Genomic DNA, 16,096 nt, shown 5'->3' with positions numbered 1-16,096 from the left:
TGCTACAGAAAGAAGACTGAAGAACGGGACGCAGCTGCAGAATACAGGAGACACAGGGTCTTGTGTAACAGTAAAAAACAGGAAAGATGTTCAACAAGTGGCCGGGGGGCTCCAGGACCAAACCAGGAGGGAGGCCTCAGTCATCAGTGGCCAATATTCCCATGAAGTGGCCACATTTACCAACCGTTCTGCAGTCACTCGTTTACCTTTGTCCAACACCTCCGTCGCTCCTTGCAGTTATTAGGCCACCACTGAAATTCTTTTCTGACTACACACAGACACGTACATAGAAACCGTGCATGCCGCCATCACCGGACACAACCAGAGTCCTGGTCCAGACCAGTGGCTTTTCCAATTCAAGTCTACTTGGGTTTATACAAGGGTCCTGTCTCTAAGAGAACCATGTGCTTTCCACTTGGAACAGCAGTAATACAGTAACACCAGGTTAATATTCTTCGGGCACAGAGATGCACAGACAGTGAACCCTCTTAAAAAGAAGAATTGGGCTGACATTCCCTAAGCAATAAGTACCCGCACAATTGGAGGGACAGATTGCTAGCCCTTGCTGCACCATGGTGTATGCCCAGTGGTGGCCACTCTTAGTCTAAGTTGGCTCTTCAGATTGCATGGTGATAAAGAACCTGAGGGCCATATACCTTCAAGAAAAAGATCTCATAAGGACACGTCGCCTTGAATTGTGAAGAACACAATAATGTTTTCCATACAATTCTATTGTGTTCTATTCAGGATATATTAAAAAAAGTCTGGTCCTTAGAAGTTATAAAATGAGGTCAATACAACCTCAGGTGAAGAACAACACATCACAAATTACACCAGGTCATCGAATATTTACCAAAAATAGACTTAAATGCAGAAACAGTGTGTGAAAAATTAAAGGGGTTGTCCAATGAAAACAAGCTCCAATCTACAGGAACCTTCATCCCCTTTAGATTGGAACGGTGGTCCGCATGCTAAAATGCTGCTCCATTCATTCTATATGAGGAGGCCATGAAGTGCGCCCGACTTTTTTGGACCGATGAGACAGAGTGGCCTTACAGAGAAGGGTCCTTGGATTGGACGCCGAGTTATGGACCCCAAAGCAGCACTGAATATGATGTACTAGTGGGAGTCCCGAGTGCAAGGGTTCAAGGTAGCCAGTAGTGGAAGACATAGTGCGCGAAACCGAAGAACAAGTAAGCAGACCTGCTGATCATCACTGCAGTGCTGAGGCCGAGTTATGGCGAAATAGGGAGCGACAGTGCGCCTCACCAGTCCTGGAGTATATTACACAGGAAGGATACTGTGTGCAAAATGCTTCATACTGTAAAGGAAACCTACAGAACACTTTGTGCCCCCCGATATCCCTTGTATGCCGGGACGTTGCTAGGGTCCTAAAAGATCAGGGGCCAAAGCCCCAAAGTAGGTGTTTCCCCATACAACCTCCCCGCCACTTAAAAGAGGACCTATACATATATAATTAGAGTACACCATTGTTGCTAAACTAAAATACACAACTGAAAGACCAATATTCCCAAAATTACTTCTATACAAGGCAATAATAATCCCGCTACACAATGCCCTCTACCATCAACACTACACAGTGAGTACATAGTATTATGATATGACCATTGCCTCTACATAAAAAACACACTGTACAAAGACCATCTGACTTCTCACATTTCCAGCACCGTCCCCATCTATTCCCACCCTGCACAACCTCCCCATGCTGCCTGCTCTTCCGACGTGGAATAGGAACCTCAATACTTCAAAAATTATGTCATTACTATGATTACCCTCCACCAATTAATGCTACAAAGACTGTGTGCCAGATAGAGGGGACCTATAAAAATAATAGCGTCCCATAGAAAGTAGTAAAGACCCCACTGTGCTACCTAGCAAGTAATAATGCCAGATATGCTCTTATGAAAGTTTCAATATCTGAAGTGTTCCCTCCAAGCAACAAATACCGTTGAGTATCCCCTTTAAGTAATAATGCCCCCTTAAAGCCACAATCAAACTACACCCAACTACAAAGTTCTTTTTCAAGTCTATGGACGATGATTTCGGGGTGGTGAAAGAAGAAATTTCTGATGATGCACCCATTTAAAAGAAATAATGTCCGGAGTGCCCCCATAGCATCCTGTATATTGTATCATAGTCCCACAGCTCACTACACACAGTATGATGGTCCCCACAGCTCCCTAGACACTGTATGATGGTCCCCACAGCTCCCTACGCACTGTATGATGATCCCCACAGCTCCCTACGCACTGTATGATGATCCCCATAGCTCTCTATACCCTGTATGATGGTCCCCACAGCTCCTTATGTACTGCATAATGGTCCCCACAGCTCTTTATGCCCTGTATGATGGTACCCACAGTTCCATATGCACTGTATCATGGTCCCCACAGCTCCCTACGCTCTGTATGATGGTCCCCACAGCTCCCTATGCACTATATGATGGTCCCCACAGCTCCATATGCACTGGTATCATGGTCCCCACAGCTCCCGGCGCACTGTATGATGGTCCCCACATCTCCCTATACTCTGTATGATGGCCCCCTCATCCCCTAATCCTAGTATGTGTGGCCCCCTCACCCCCCAATCCTGGTATGTGTGGCCCCATCACTGCACACACAAAAAATAAACACTTATACTCACCTTCCTTCCTCACCTCTGCTCCAGAGCTGCTGTGTTCTGTCTGCCAGCAGCTCATGTTGGTAACTGAGCAGCGCGTGCTCTCAGTTGTCGAGGTGAGCCGCTGCTGCTGCCGGCATATTCACTCTTCTCCACGCCGGGAATATGAGTGTTGACAAGCGTGAATATGCATTCTCTTTAGTAGCGGGCACTGTAAGCAGGAGCCACGGCTCAGCGCTCCTCCGTGCCCGCTACTAAAGAGAATGAATATTCCCTCTTCTCCACGCCCATGGAAGTGGACAAGAGGGAATATTCATGTCCCTTTAGCAGCGGGCACACGTGGTACCTACAGCAGCCGCTACTGCGTGTGCCCGCTCCTCCGCCGCAACCTCCCACCCCCCCAATACTCACCTATCCTCCTCGCTCCCCCAAGGCTCACGGGCCCCATAGCAGTGGTGTGGCCTGCCACCATTGGCGGTACGCCACTAATTATGGCTTACAGCCAATGAAATCACAAAAGTCATTATCTCAGTAAATTAAAATACTTTATAACATCAGCTTGAAAAATGTTTTTAAAATCTGAAATGTTGGCCTACTGAAATGTATGTTCAGTAAATGCCCTCAATACTTGGTCAGGGCTCCTTTTGCATCAATTACTGCATCAATGCGGTGTGGCATGGAGGCGATCAGCCTGTGTCCTGCTGAGGTGTTATGGAAGCCCAGGTTGCTTTGATAACAGCCTTCAGCTCATCTGCTTTGTTGGGTCTGGTGTCTCTTATTTTCTTCTTGACAATACCCCATATATTCTTTATAATAGATTCTCTATGGGGTTAAGGTCATGTGAGTTTGCTGACCAATTAAGCAGAGTGATACTGTTGTTTTTAAACCAGGTATTGGTACTTTTGGCAGTGTGGACAGGTGCCAAGTCCTGCTGGAGAATGAAATTTCCATCTCCAAAAAGCTCGTCGGCAGAGGGAAACATGAAGTGCTGTAAAATTTCCTGGTAGACGGCTGCGCTGACTTTGGTCTTGATAAAACACAGTAGACCTACACCAGCAGATGACATGGCTCCCCAAACCATCACTGATTGTGGAAACTTCACACTAGACCACAAGCAGCTTGGATTGTGACCTCTCCACTCTTCCTCCAGACTCTGGGACCTTGATTTCCAAAGGAAAATTGGAACTCTGGGACCTTGTGGATGGTGTCAATGACTGCCTTCTTGGCATTTGTCAAGTCAGCAGTCTTCCCCATGATTGTGGAGCCTACTGAAACAGACTAAGGGACATATTTAAACACTTAGGAAGCCGTTGCAGGTGTTTTTTGTTAATTATTCTAATTTACTGAGATAATGACTTTAGTGTTTTCATTGGCTGTAAGCCATAATCGTCAACATTAACAGAAATAAACACTTGAAACAGATCTCTCTGTCTGTAATGACTCTATATAATAGATCACTCTGTGTGTAATGACTCTATATAATATAGGAGTTTCACTTTTTGTATTGAAGAACTGAAATAAAATAACTTTTTGATGATATTCTAATTTAGTGAGATGCACCTGCATATGATGACTGTTGTCCCCAGTGGAATATATGCGGTGTCTATTTTGGGATATTTTAGTATACCCATGATGATACTATAGACAGCCATTATACCTGGAATGGCCCCTTCCTTGCGTGCCTTGCTTTTTTTGGCTTACATGTCTAACAATCACATATGTGTTGTGTCCCTTCCCCCATCATCCTATTTTTCTATGGCTGAATAGATATGATAGATTTTATACTCCCTGGACTCCTTTGATGGTCTTTTACCCTGCGGAGGTTTTCTTTCATATATGGACTCACTGTGTGGTGGTGAAGGTAGAGGACATTGTGTAGCAGGATCATTTTGGCCTTGTATAGTAGTAATTTTGGGAATATTGGTCTTTGTATAGTGTATTTTAGATTAGTAACAGTGGTATACTGTAATTATATATGTATAAATCCTCTTTTAAGTGGCAGGGAGGTTATATGGGGAAACATGTACTTTGGGGCTGGGGTCCCTGATCTCTTAGGACCCCAGCAACGCTCCTGCACTGGGGAAAAGCAGGGTCTGGAGGCCACTTTAATATCATCATTTTATGGATATGACGCCAAAGAAACTAATGAAGTGCTTTGCAAAGTGCCATAATTTTCACAATTCTGAAAATAAATTGTAAGTTTAGTTCCACTATAAGTGATGTTAATTCTGTTATGAGAGCTAACCTTCTGAGACAATTTATCACTGCGGTGTGTGAATTGTCACATTAAGCTTTGCTACATCTATACATAGTGAAGTTCAGGATCAGAATGCTGCAGGTCCCATCTCTTCTACAGAACAATCCCATGGAAATAAAGCTGATCATTTTATCAGATGGGATCATTAGAACTTACCTGGTTGGATCCTTTGTTTCTGGTGGTTTCTTTCCCAGGTCGTCATTAAGGCCCTTTACAATAAGCTCCAAAAACTCATCGGACTTTCTGAATCTTTCAAGCGTTTTCTCCATCACAGAAAGGACAGAAAGGAGGCGCTTATCCTGGCAGAAGAGAATCACAGATATATTGTTCTACATCTTCCAGATGTTTGGATTTATCTACAGACTAATGATTAATCTCGCATGAAGAATGATAATATTATAACAGATCACAATTTTGGGTTAAAAATATTCAATTTTAAAAATATATATATATAGCAATTACATTATTCTGACAAGACCAATTTTTTGTTTTTTTCTTCCCCTTTTTCCCAAAAATAATAACTTTGTTTTTTCATTCACATAGACGGAGGGCTTGTGTTTTGTGGGACTAGTTGTTATTTGGAATGACAACATTCAATTTAGCACATAAAGTATTGAAAAATGGGGAAAAAATCAAAGTAAGGTTATTATTTTTGTTTGTTTGGGTTTTTTTATGAACATTTTTAAAAAAAATGTGGTTTGTGACCCCATTTTCATCTTGCGAAGACCTAATTTTATAAAATGATCCCATTGATGGAGTTGTCGGCTTTTTCTTGTGGAGCGATCAGTAGTTACAAGTTTCTGATTGCATTTTTGGGAGGGAAGCAGAGTGACCCAAAAACCACAACCATGGCACTTTACTGTCCTTTACAGCATTGACCCGACGTGTAATAGATTTATAGATTTACACTGTGTTCCAAATTATTATGCAAATAATATTTTCTCAGATTTTCCCAAATTACCTATATGAATTGCAGTCATTGTAATTTTCCAGTCAAATAACTATTAGAGTACAATTGAAAGGTTTTTGTACAAACTGCCTATGATAACAGTATATTTAAAAAAAAATAAAAAACTCAAACTGCACTCAAAATGCATGTTCCAAATTATTATGCACAGCAGAGTTTTCAACCTTTTCATTTTAATAAAGAACAAAAAAATGGTCATTTTTGAAATTATAAGCATTAGCAGGTTATTACAAACTGAAATCAAACAGTTTTCAACTCAAAACTTTATTCTAGGTGATGTTACATTTGCACATAGGACCGCATGTTCGAAAGGAGCTTCTGAACTCTCTCGTCCATTGAATTTGTCAGGTTTTGGATGGTTTCTGCTTCAATTGTTTTGCATGAGGACAGAATACCCTCCCAGAGCTGTTGCCTAGATGTGAACTGCCTCCCGCCATCATAGACACTCCTTTTGATGATGCTCCAGAGGTTCTCAATGGGGTTGAGGTCAGGGGAGCATGGGGGCCACACCATAAGTTTGTCCCCTTTTATGCCCATAGCAGCCAGAGATGCAGATGTGTTATGTGCAGCATGAGACGGGGCATTATCATGCATGAAATGATCTCGATGGTCCAGATGGATGGAGTGGAGGATGGCTGGTTGATGGACACCCCATGCAAATACAGCTACGGCGCTAACAAGGAGGAGGTGGAGTAATGTTTTGGGCTGGAATCATGGGGAGAGAGATTGTCGGCCCCTTTAGGATCCCTGAAGGGGTAAAGATGAACTCCATAATGTATGTGGAGTTTCTCAAACAGCACTTCCTTCCATGGTTCAAGAAGAACCGTGCATTCCGCAGCAAGATCATTTTCATGCATGATAATGCCCCGTCTCATGCTGCACATAACACATCTGCATCTCTGGCTGCTATGGGCATAAAAAGGGACAAACTTATGGTGTGGCCCCCATGCTCCCCTGACCTCAACCCCATTGAGAACCTCTGGAGCATCATCAAAAGGAGTGTCTATGATGGCGGGAGGCAGTTCACATCTAAGCAACAGCTCTGGGAGGGTATTCTGTCCTCATGCAAAACAATTGAAGCAGAAACCATCCAAAACCTGACAAATTCAATGGACGAGAGAGTTCAGAAGCTCCTTTCGAACAAGGGGTCCTATGTGCAAATGTAACATCACCTAGAATAAAGTTTGAGTTGAAAACTGTTTGATTTCAGTTTCTAATAAGCTGCTAATGCTTATAATTTCAAAAATGACAATTTTTTTGTTCTTTATTAAAATGAAAAGGTTGAAAACTCTGCTGTGCATAATAATTTGGAACATGCATTTTGAGTGCAGTTTGAGTGATTTATTTTTTAAAAAATATACTGTTGTCATAGGCAGCTTGTACAAAAACCTTTCAATTGTACTCTAAGGCTGAGTTCACACGATGCGTTTTTAATGCGTTTCCGCGGCGGTTTTGCATCTGCGGAAACGCCGCGGAAACGCATTAAAAACGCATGGTAGAAGGGCAGCAATGTTCCCCAATTGAAATCCGCATGTGCTGTGTCCATGATGCGGATTTTTCCGCAGCGTAAACGCTGCGCTCAAAAATCCGCAGCATGTCAATTAATTTTGCGGAAACGCTGCTTTTTTGCCGCCATTGACTTGCATTAGACCGCATGGAATCCGCATCACTGTATATGTTGATGCGCATTCCATGCGGTCTAATGTGCGGATGGTACCCGGGTGTGGATGAGAGGACTCTCATCCAGACCCAGGTACCATTAAAAAAAAAAGAATAAAATAAAAAATATATATATACTTACCTTCTGACGGCCCGCGCAGCGCTCCTGCTTGGTTCCCGGCACTTCGCGGTTGAATGAAGAAGGACCTTCGCTGACGTCAGAGTCATGTGACGGGTCACGTGACGCTGACGTCGGCAGGTCCTTCAGTCTTCACTGCCGGCAGCCGGGATCGAGCGAAGCAGGACACTGGGGGCCATCAGAGGGTAAAGTATATATTTATTTTTTTGACATTCACACACTATATAAATCCATGCCGGCTGCATCGATTTATATAGTGTGAAGTTGACAAGCACTTTCCAAGTGATGCTAAAATCGCTTGGGAAGCGCTTGTTAACCCGCATGCGGAAATGAAAGTGAAGACCGCTTCATTTCCGCATGTCCCTGGCAGGGAACCGCATGTACAATCCGCATGTGGTTTTTCCTGCCAGGGAGATGCAGAAATGCTCAGGAAAAAATCCTGAGCATTTCTGCATCGTGTGCACATACCCTAATAGTTATTTGACTGGAAAATTACAATGACTGCAATTCATATAGGTAATTTGGGAAAATCTGAGAAAATATTATTTGCATAATAATTTGGAACACAGTGTACATATTTTGAAAGATTGTACTTAAATCAATGCAGCAGTAACAAATATTGTTTTACGCTTTTTCTTTTTTATAGTTGGCCAGAAAACCGCAGAACCTTAAGCAGAAAATGACATGAATGAGAACATCTGGCCGGCTTGTACAGGATCCGGGGGTGTTACGTACAAGGAAAAGTTCCCAGAATAAGGATTTGCTTCATTTTGGTGCAGAGTTTCTAGTAGTTTCTGGTTGCTACTGTTACAGGCAGATGCCGTCTGCATAATACAGCCAGCACCGCCTCAACCCCTCCATGCATGTGGACCCCGGCACAAACACTCAGGTACATCCTTTTATGCTAAGACATTAATAATTCTACAATTATCACACACAACTTATATACAGAAACCTCCCAACCGTCCCCGATCCAATGGGACTGTCCGGCTGTCGCTGGAGGTCGGGGCTATGCCCTGACGAGCCATGTTCTGTCAGGACAGTCAGTGTAGTACAAGAATGTCTCATGCCGTGAATGCTGCTGTGATCGCTCCTGGAGAGGGGCAGCATCCGCTCCGTACACCTCGTACACACACGGCTCCGCTCCGCACGCCTCGTACACGCGCGGCTCCGCTTCGCACGCCTCGTACACACACCGCTCCGCTCCACACGCCTCGTACACGCCCGGCTCCGCTCCGTCCACCTCGTACACGCCCGGCTCCGCTCCACACGCCTCGTACACGCCCGGCTCCGCTCCGTACGCCTCGTACACGCCCGGCTCCGCTCCGCACGCCTCGTACACGCCCGGCTCAGCTCCGCACGCCTCGTACACCTCGTACACTCGCGGCTCCGCTCCGTACGCCTCATGCACGCCCGGCTCCGCTCCGCATGCCTCGTACACGCCCGACTCCGCTCCGCACGCCTCGTACACGCCCGGCTCCGCTACGCACGCCTCGTACACGCCCGGCTCAGCTCCGCACGCCTCGTACACACCCGGCTCAGCTCCGCTCCGCACGCCTTGTACACACGCGGCTCTGCTCCGTACGCCTCGTACACACGCGGCTCTGCTCCGTACGCCTCGTACACGCCCGGCTCAGCTCCGCTCCGCACGCCTCGTACACGCCCCGCTCAGCACGCCTCGTACACGCCCGGCTCCGCTCCGTACGCCTCGTACACGCGCGGCTCCGCTCCGTACGCCTCGTACACGCGCGGCTCCGCTCCGTACGCCTCGTGCACGCGCGGCTCCGCTCCGTACGCCTCGTGCACGCGCGGCTCCGCTCCGTACGCCTCGTACACGCGCGGCTCCGCTCCGTACGCCTCGTACACGCGCGGCTCCGTTCCGCACGCCTCGTACACGCGCGGCTCAGCTCCGCACGCCTCGTACACGCCCCGCTCTGCTCCGCACGCCTCGTACACGCCGACTCAGTTCCGCACGCCTCGTACACGCGCGGCTCTGCTCCGCACGCCTCGTACACGCCCGGCTCTGCTCCGCACGCCTCGTACACGCGCGGCTCTGCTCCGTACGCCTCGTACACGCGCGGCTCTGCTCCGTACGCCTCGTACACGCGCGGCTCTGCTCCGTACGCCTCGTACACGCGCGGCTCAGCTCCGCACGCCTCGTACACGCCCGGCTCTGCTCCGCACGCCTCGTACACGCCGGCTCAGCTCCGCACGCCTCGTACACGCGCGGCTCTGCTCCGCACGCCTCGTACACGCCCGGCTCTGCTCCGCACGCCTCGTACACGCGCGGCTCTGCTCCGCACGCCTCGTACACGCGCGGCTCCGCTCCGCACGCCTCGTACACGCGCGGCTCCGCTCCGTACGCCTCGTACACGCGCGGCTCCGCTCCGTACGCCTCGTACACGCGCGGCTCCGCTCCGTACGCCTCGTACACGCGCGGCTCCGCTCCGTACGCCTCGTACACGCGCGGCTCCGCTCCGTACGCCTCGTACACGCGCGGCTCCGCTCCGCACGCCTCGTACACGCCCGGCTCAGCTCCGCACGCCTCGTACACGCCGGCTCAGCTCCGCACGCCTCGTACACGCGCGGCTCCGCTCCGCACGCCTCGTACACGCCCGGCTCCGCTCCGCACGCCTCGTACACGCCCGGCTCCGCTCCGCACGCCTCGTACACGCCCGGCTCAGTTCCGCACGCCTCGTACACGCGCGGCTCCGCCCCGTACACCTCGTACACACGCGGCTCCGCTCCGTACGCCTCGTACACACGCGGCTCCGCGCGCCTCGTACACGCCCGGCTCCGCTCCGCGCGCCTCGTACACACCCGGCTCCGCTCCGCACACCTCGTACACACGCGGCTCCGCTCCGTACGCCTCGTACACACGCGGCTCCGCGCGCCTCGTACACACGCGGCTCTGCTCCGTACACCTCGTACACGCGCGGCCCGCTCCGTACACCTCGTACACGCGCGGCTCTGCTCCGTACACCTCGTACACACGCGGCTCTGCTCCGTACACCTCGTACACACGCGGCTCTGCTCCGTACACCTCGTACACACGCGGCTCTGCTCCGTACACCTCGTACACACGCGGCTAAGCTCCGTACACCTCGTACACGCGGCTCTGCTCCGTACACCTCGTACACACACGGCTCCGCTCCGTACACCACGTACACGCGCGGCTCCGCTCCGTACACCTCGTACACGCGCGGCTCCGCTCCGTACACCTCGTACACGCGCGGCTCTGCTCCGTACACCTCGTACACGCGCGGCTCTGCTCCGTACGCCTCGTACACGCGCGGCTCTGCTCCGTACGCCTCGTACACGCGCGGCTCTGCTCCGTACGCCTCGTACACGCGCGGCTCTGCTCCGTACGCCTCGTACACGCGCGGCTCCGCTCCGTACGCCTCGTACACGCGGCTCCGCTCCGTACGCCTCGTACACGCGCGGCTCCGCTCCGTACGCCTCGTACACGCGCGGCTCCGCTCCGTACGCCTCGTACACGCGCGGCTCCGCTCCGTACGCCTCGTACACGCGCGGCTCCGCTCCGTACGCCTCGTACACGCGCGGCTCCGCTCCGTACACCTCGTACACACTCGGCTCCGCTCCGTACACCTCGTACACGCGCGGCTCCGCTCCGTACACCTCGTACACGCGCGGCTCCGCTCCGTACACCTCGTACACGCGCGGCTCCGCTCCGTACACCTCGTACACGCGCGGCTCTGCTCCGTACACCTCGTACACGCGCGGCTCTGCTCCGTACACCTCGTACACGCGCGGCTCTGCTCCGTACACCTCGTACACGCGCGGCTCTGCTCCGTACACCTCGTACACACGCGGCTCTGCTCCGTACACCTCGTACACACGCGGCTCTGCTCCGTACACCTCGTACACACGCGGCTCTGCTCCGTACACCTCGTACACACGCGGCTCTGCTCCGTACACCTCGTACACACGCGGCTCTGCTCCGTACACCTCGTACACACGCGGCTCTGCTCCGTACACCTCGTACACACGCGGCTCTGCTCCGTACACCTCGTACACACGCGGCTCTGCTCCGTACACCTCGTACACACGCGGCTCTGCTCCGTACACCTCGTACACACGCGGCTCTGCTCCGTACACCTCGTACACACGCGGCTCTGCTCCGTACACCTCGTACACACGCGGCTCTGCTCCGTACACCTCGTACACACGCGGCTCTGCTCCGTACACCTCGTACACACGCGGCTCTGCTCCGTACACCTCGTACACACGCGGCTCTGCTCCGTACACCTCGTACACACGCGGCTCTGCTCCGTACACCTCGTACACACGCGGCTCTGCTCCGTACACCTCGTACACACGCGGCTCTGCTCCGTACACCTCGTACACACGCGGCTCTGCTCCGTACACCTCGTACACACGCGGCTCTGCTCCGTACACCTCGTACACACGCGGCTCTGCTCCGTACACCTCGTACACACGCGGCTCTGCTCCGTACACCTCGTACACACGCGGCTCTGCTCCGTACACCTCGTACACACGCGGCTCTGCTCCGTACACCTCGTACACACGCGGCTCTGCTCCGTACACCTCGTACACACGCGGCTCTGCTCCGTACACCTCGTACACACGCGGCTCCGCTCCGTACACCTCGTACACACGCGGCTCCGCTCCGTACACCTCGTACACACGCGGCTCCGCTCCGTACACCTCGTACACACGCGGCTCCGCTCCGTACACCTCGTACACGCGGCTCCGCTCCGTACACCTCGTACACGCGGCTCCGCTCCGTACACCTCGTACACACGCGGCTCCGCTCCGTACACCTCGTACACACGCGGCTCCGCTCCGTACACCTCGTACACACGCGGCTCCGCTCCGTACACCTCGTACACACGCGGCTCCGCTCCGTACACCTCGTACACACGCGGCTCCGCTCCGTACACCTCGTACACACGCGGCTCCGCTCCGTACACCTCGTACACACACGGCTCCGCTCCGTACGCCTCGTACACACGCGGCTCCGCTCCGTACACCTCGTACACACGCGGCTCCGCTCCGTACACCTCGTACACACGCGGCTCTGCTCCGTACACCTCGTACACACGCGGCTCTGCTCCGTACACCTCGTACACACGCGGCTCTGCTCCGTACACCTCGTACACACGCGGCTCCGCTCCGTACACCTCGTACACACGCGGCTCCGCTCCGTACACCTCGTACACACACGGCTCCGCTCCGTACACCTCGTACACACGCGGCTCTGCTCCGTACACCTCGTACACACACGGCTCTGCTCCGTACACCTCGTACACACGCGGCTCTGCTCCGTACACCTCGTACACACGCGGCTCTGCTCCGTACACCTCGTACACACGCGGCTCTGCTCCGTACGCCTCGTACACACACGGCTCTGCTCCGTACACCTCGTACACACGCGGCTCTGCTCCGTACACCTCGTACACACACGGCTCTGCTCCGTACACCTCGTACACACGCGGCTCTGCTCCGTACACCTCGTACACACACGGCTCTGCTCCGTACACCTTGTACACACGCGGCTCTGCTACATCCACACTGTAAACCCCTCCTGACCCCACACATAAACTTCAGCTCATCCAGCACCATGACAACCAGCACAGCAGAGTCCTGCATCCACTGAGGCCCCTGATCATGTGATCCCTGACTCCTCCCCTCCTGTGACCTCATCACAGCTCCTGTGCGCACAGACACAGAGCAGCCATATATGTGGTGGCGGCTCTGCACGTGCAGGTATGTGGAGACCCCCATTACTGGGCGCAGGGGGCATTAACCCCTTCAGCACGGAGACTCTTTTGGGGTCTTGTGTTGCCCCTTTATAAGATTCATAAGGTTTCTGTTCTGTTTCCTGTAATAGATACATACGACCCAACTATGGAGACAGGAAGGGAGGAAACGTATTGTTCTCATAGTACAGGACCCCTTTACTGGCCCCACAGTGTAATGCCCCCATTATGCCCCTTATGCAGGATGTATGATGCCCCCCACAGTGTAATGCCCCATTATGCCCCTTATGCAGTATGTATGATGCCCCCCACAGTATAATGCCCCCATTATGCCCCTTATGCAGAATGTATGATGCCCCCCACAGTGTAATGCCCCCATTATGCTCCTTATGCAGGATGTATGATGCCCCACACAGTGTAATTACCCCATTATGCCCCTTATGCAGAATGTATGATGCCCCCCACAGTGTAATGCCCCCATTATGCCCCTTATGCAGGATGTATGATGCCCCCACACAGTGTAATGCCCCCATTATGCCCCTTATGCAGGATGTATGATGCCCCCCACAGTGTAATGCCCCTTATGCAGTATGTATGATGCCCCCACACAGTGTAATGCCCCCATTATGCTCCTTATGCAGTATGTATGATGCCCCCCATAATGCCCCTTATGCAGGATGTATGATGCCCCCCACAGTGTAATGCCCCCATTATGCCCCTTATACAGGATGTATGTTGCCCCCACACAGTGTAATGCCCCCATTATGCAGGATGTATGATGCCCCCACACAGTGTAATGCCCCCATTATGCCCCTTATGCAGGATGTATGATGCCCCCCACAGTGTAATGCCCCCATTATGCCCCTTATACAGTATGTATGTGTGGCACCCCAGGGGTCTGGTTTCCACAGTAACAGCAATGTTATGTCTGAGAGCAGGTGGGAGGTCTCTTGGTCAGGGATCCTGTGCATGCCACACCTCCTGCCCAGTCCTGGGAGGGGAAGAACTTCCCCTATATAAACCTAGGGCTGAGGCAGGGTTAGTGAGTAGAGAAGAAGTAGAGACAGAGAAGCAGCTATAGGAAAAGAACATCAGGAGCTCTGTGGGAGCAGTGCTACAAGGAGTCAGGGGCTGGCAGCTGCAGAGCTCGCCCTGACTGAGAAGTTATCACCGGACCCGGAGTCCGAGGCTGTGGGGACTAACTCCTATCCAGCAGCAGAAACCGACCGGCAGGGGATTGCAGGTCCTCTGGCCCAGAAACCCGAAGGCACGGTCACACGCGTGGGACCAGCACCGCCGTCGTGGAGCGGACGCCACTAGAAGGCCCCGAGTCACCGGCCATACGGGTGAGCACCACACGGTACACTCAGGGACGTGGGCTACTTATACCCGCCTCTAGCAAGGTAGCCAGAAGAGTACAGTCAGTTTGGGAGGCCTACAACTCCGCCTGGCCAGGGGAGATCCCATCTGCTCAAGGACTGACCAGGCCCCGATCGCTAGCCAGTACTCCGGGAGGGTCTATCTTTATCACCAGTAAAGACCCTGAATTACACCGCATCGTCTCTGAGTGATTCCTGCTACCCCCATCATCCACGTCGGCTGCCCTGAGGCCATACCCCTCCCGTTGGGGGTGATACTATCACGCTGCACAATCCTACCACCGGCCTCAGCGGTCTGCCCTGCAGCAGCAGCTCCTTAGCTGTACTCAACGGGTGGCGTAGTCGTCCAACATCTACCGCTAATACATCGCCGCTCAGTTTGACTCCCTGGGTACGGACCGGGTCACCGCCACGAGACTACAACCCTCAACAGACCGCGCGACCAAGGCCCAGGGGTGCGTCAACTTTTGGCGTAGTCGGCAGGATTTCGTGCCCGCAACCACCGGGTACTGCGTGCCTGAAAAAGACTGTTCAAACATACCAGTGGTGAAGATTCCCGCCATCCGGCGCCATCTTCAGCCTTCCTCCCGCCATCGGTGAAGATTCCCGCCATCCGGCGCCATTTTCAGCCTTCTTCCCGCCTTCCGTGGAGTTTTCCCGCCGTTGGACGCCATCTTGAAGACGCCGCGCGGGAAAAAGAGGGGCGTGGACTCCAAAAGCGCGCGAGAACTGAAGCCCCGCCTCACGTCCAGACGTCGCGTAAGGTCCTGGAAGGAGCCCAGCTGACGTCACAGGAGCGCGACGGAAGGTCCTCAACCCTGACGATCCACTGCGGAGCCGCGGCCTACGGAAGAGGATCATCGCAAGGTAGGCCACGGTCCACTAGGGGGGAGAAGGATGTCGGATACGGAGGAGAGCTTCACCGCTTCAACCCCCGCCAGCGCCACCGCCGTTGCGGTCATGCCTTTCACCATGCCCTATATCCCGGGGGCAGCCTGGCTACCCCAGTACTCTGGGGAGTCACATACCCTGCATGACTTTAGAGAAAAGCTGGATAGCCTCTTCCACGTGTACCCCCTCACAGAGGAGCAAAAAGTGAGCATCCTGGTGGCCCAATTAACCGGGGCAGCCCAAAGGGAGGTAAAGTCCTGGCCACCTGGAGGGAGGACTGTCGCAGGGATACTAACCCGGCTGAGGGACACCTTTGATACCCGCACCTCAGCTGAGATCAAGCTTAGATTCTACGGGTGCAAACAGCGGGCACATGAGAGTATAAGGGACTATGCCCTGAACCTACAAGAGGCCCTGAGA

At 52.4% G+C, this 16,096-nt stretch overlaps 2 protein-coding genes across 4 annotated transcripts in view; one reads left to right on the top strand and one right to left on the bottom strand.

Annotated features, from left to right (window-relative positions):
- The window catches only part of LOC141192334 (uncharacterized), a 732,001-nt gene that overhangs the window by 48,559 nt on the left and 667,346 nt on the right, over window positions 1–16,096 (bottom strand). The gene's annotated exons all lie outside the window — the stretch shown is intronic.
- The window catches only part of LOC141192363 (uncharacterized), a 30,334-nt gene continuing 27,586 nt past the window's right edge, over window positions 13,349–16,096 (top strand). Inside the window, exon 1 of the mRNA XM_073661880.1 lies at window positions 13,349–13,413. The gene's annotated coding sequence lies outside the window, so the exon portion shown is untranslated. The remainder of the gene's footprint in view (window positions 13,414–16,096) is intronic.

The sequence above is a fragment of the Phyllobates terribilis genome, unplaced genomic scaffold (assembly GCF_046119375.1).
Source record: "Phyllobates terribilis strain yellow unplaced genomic scaffold, ASM4611937v1 Scaffold_60__1_contigs__length_8166268, whole genome shotgun sequence".
NCBI lineage: Eukaryota > Metazoa > Chordata > Amphibia > Anura > Dendrobatidae > Phyllobates > Phyllobates terribilis.
The sequence above is the reverse complement of the archived record's forward strand: the minus strand, read 5'-3'. Positions and strand labels throughout refer to the sequence as shown.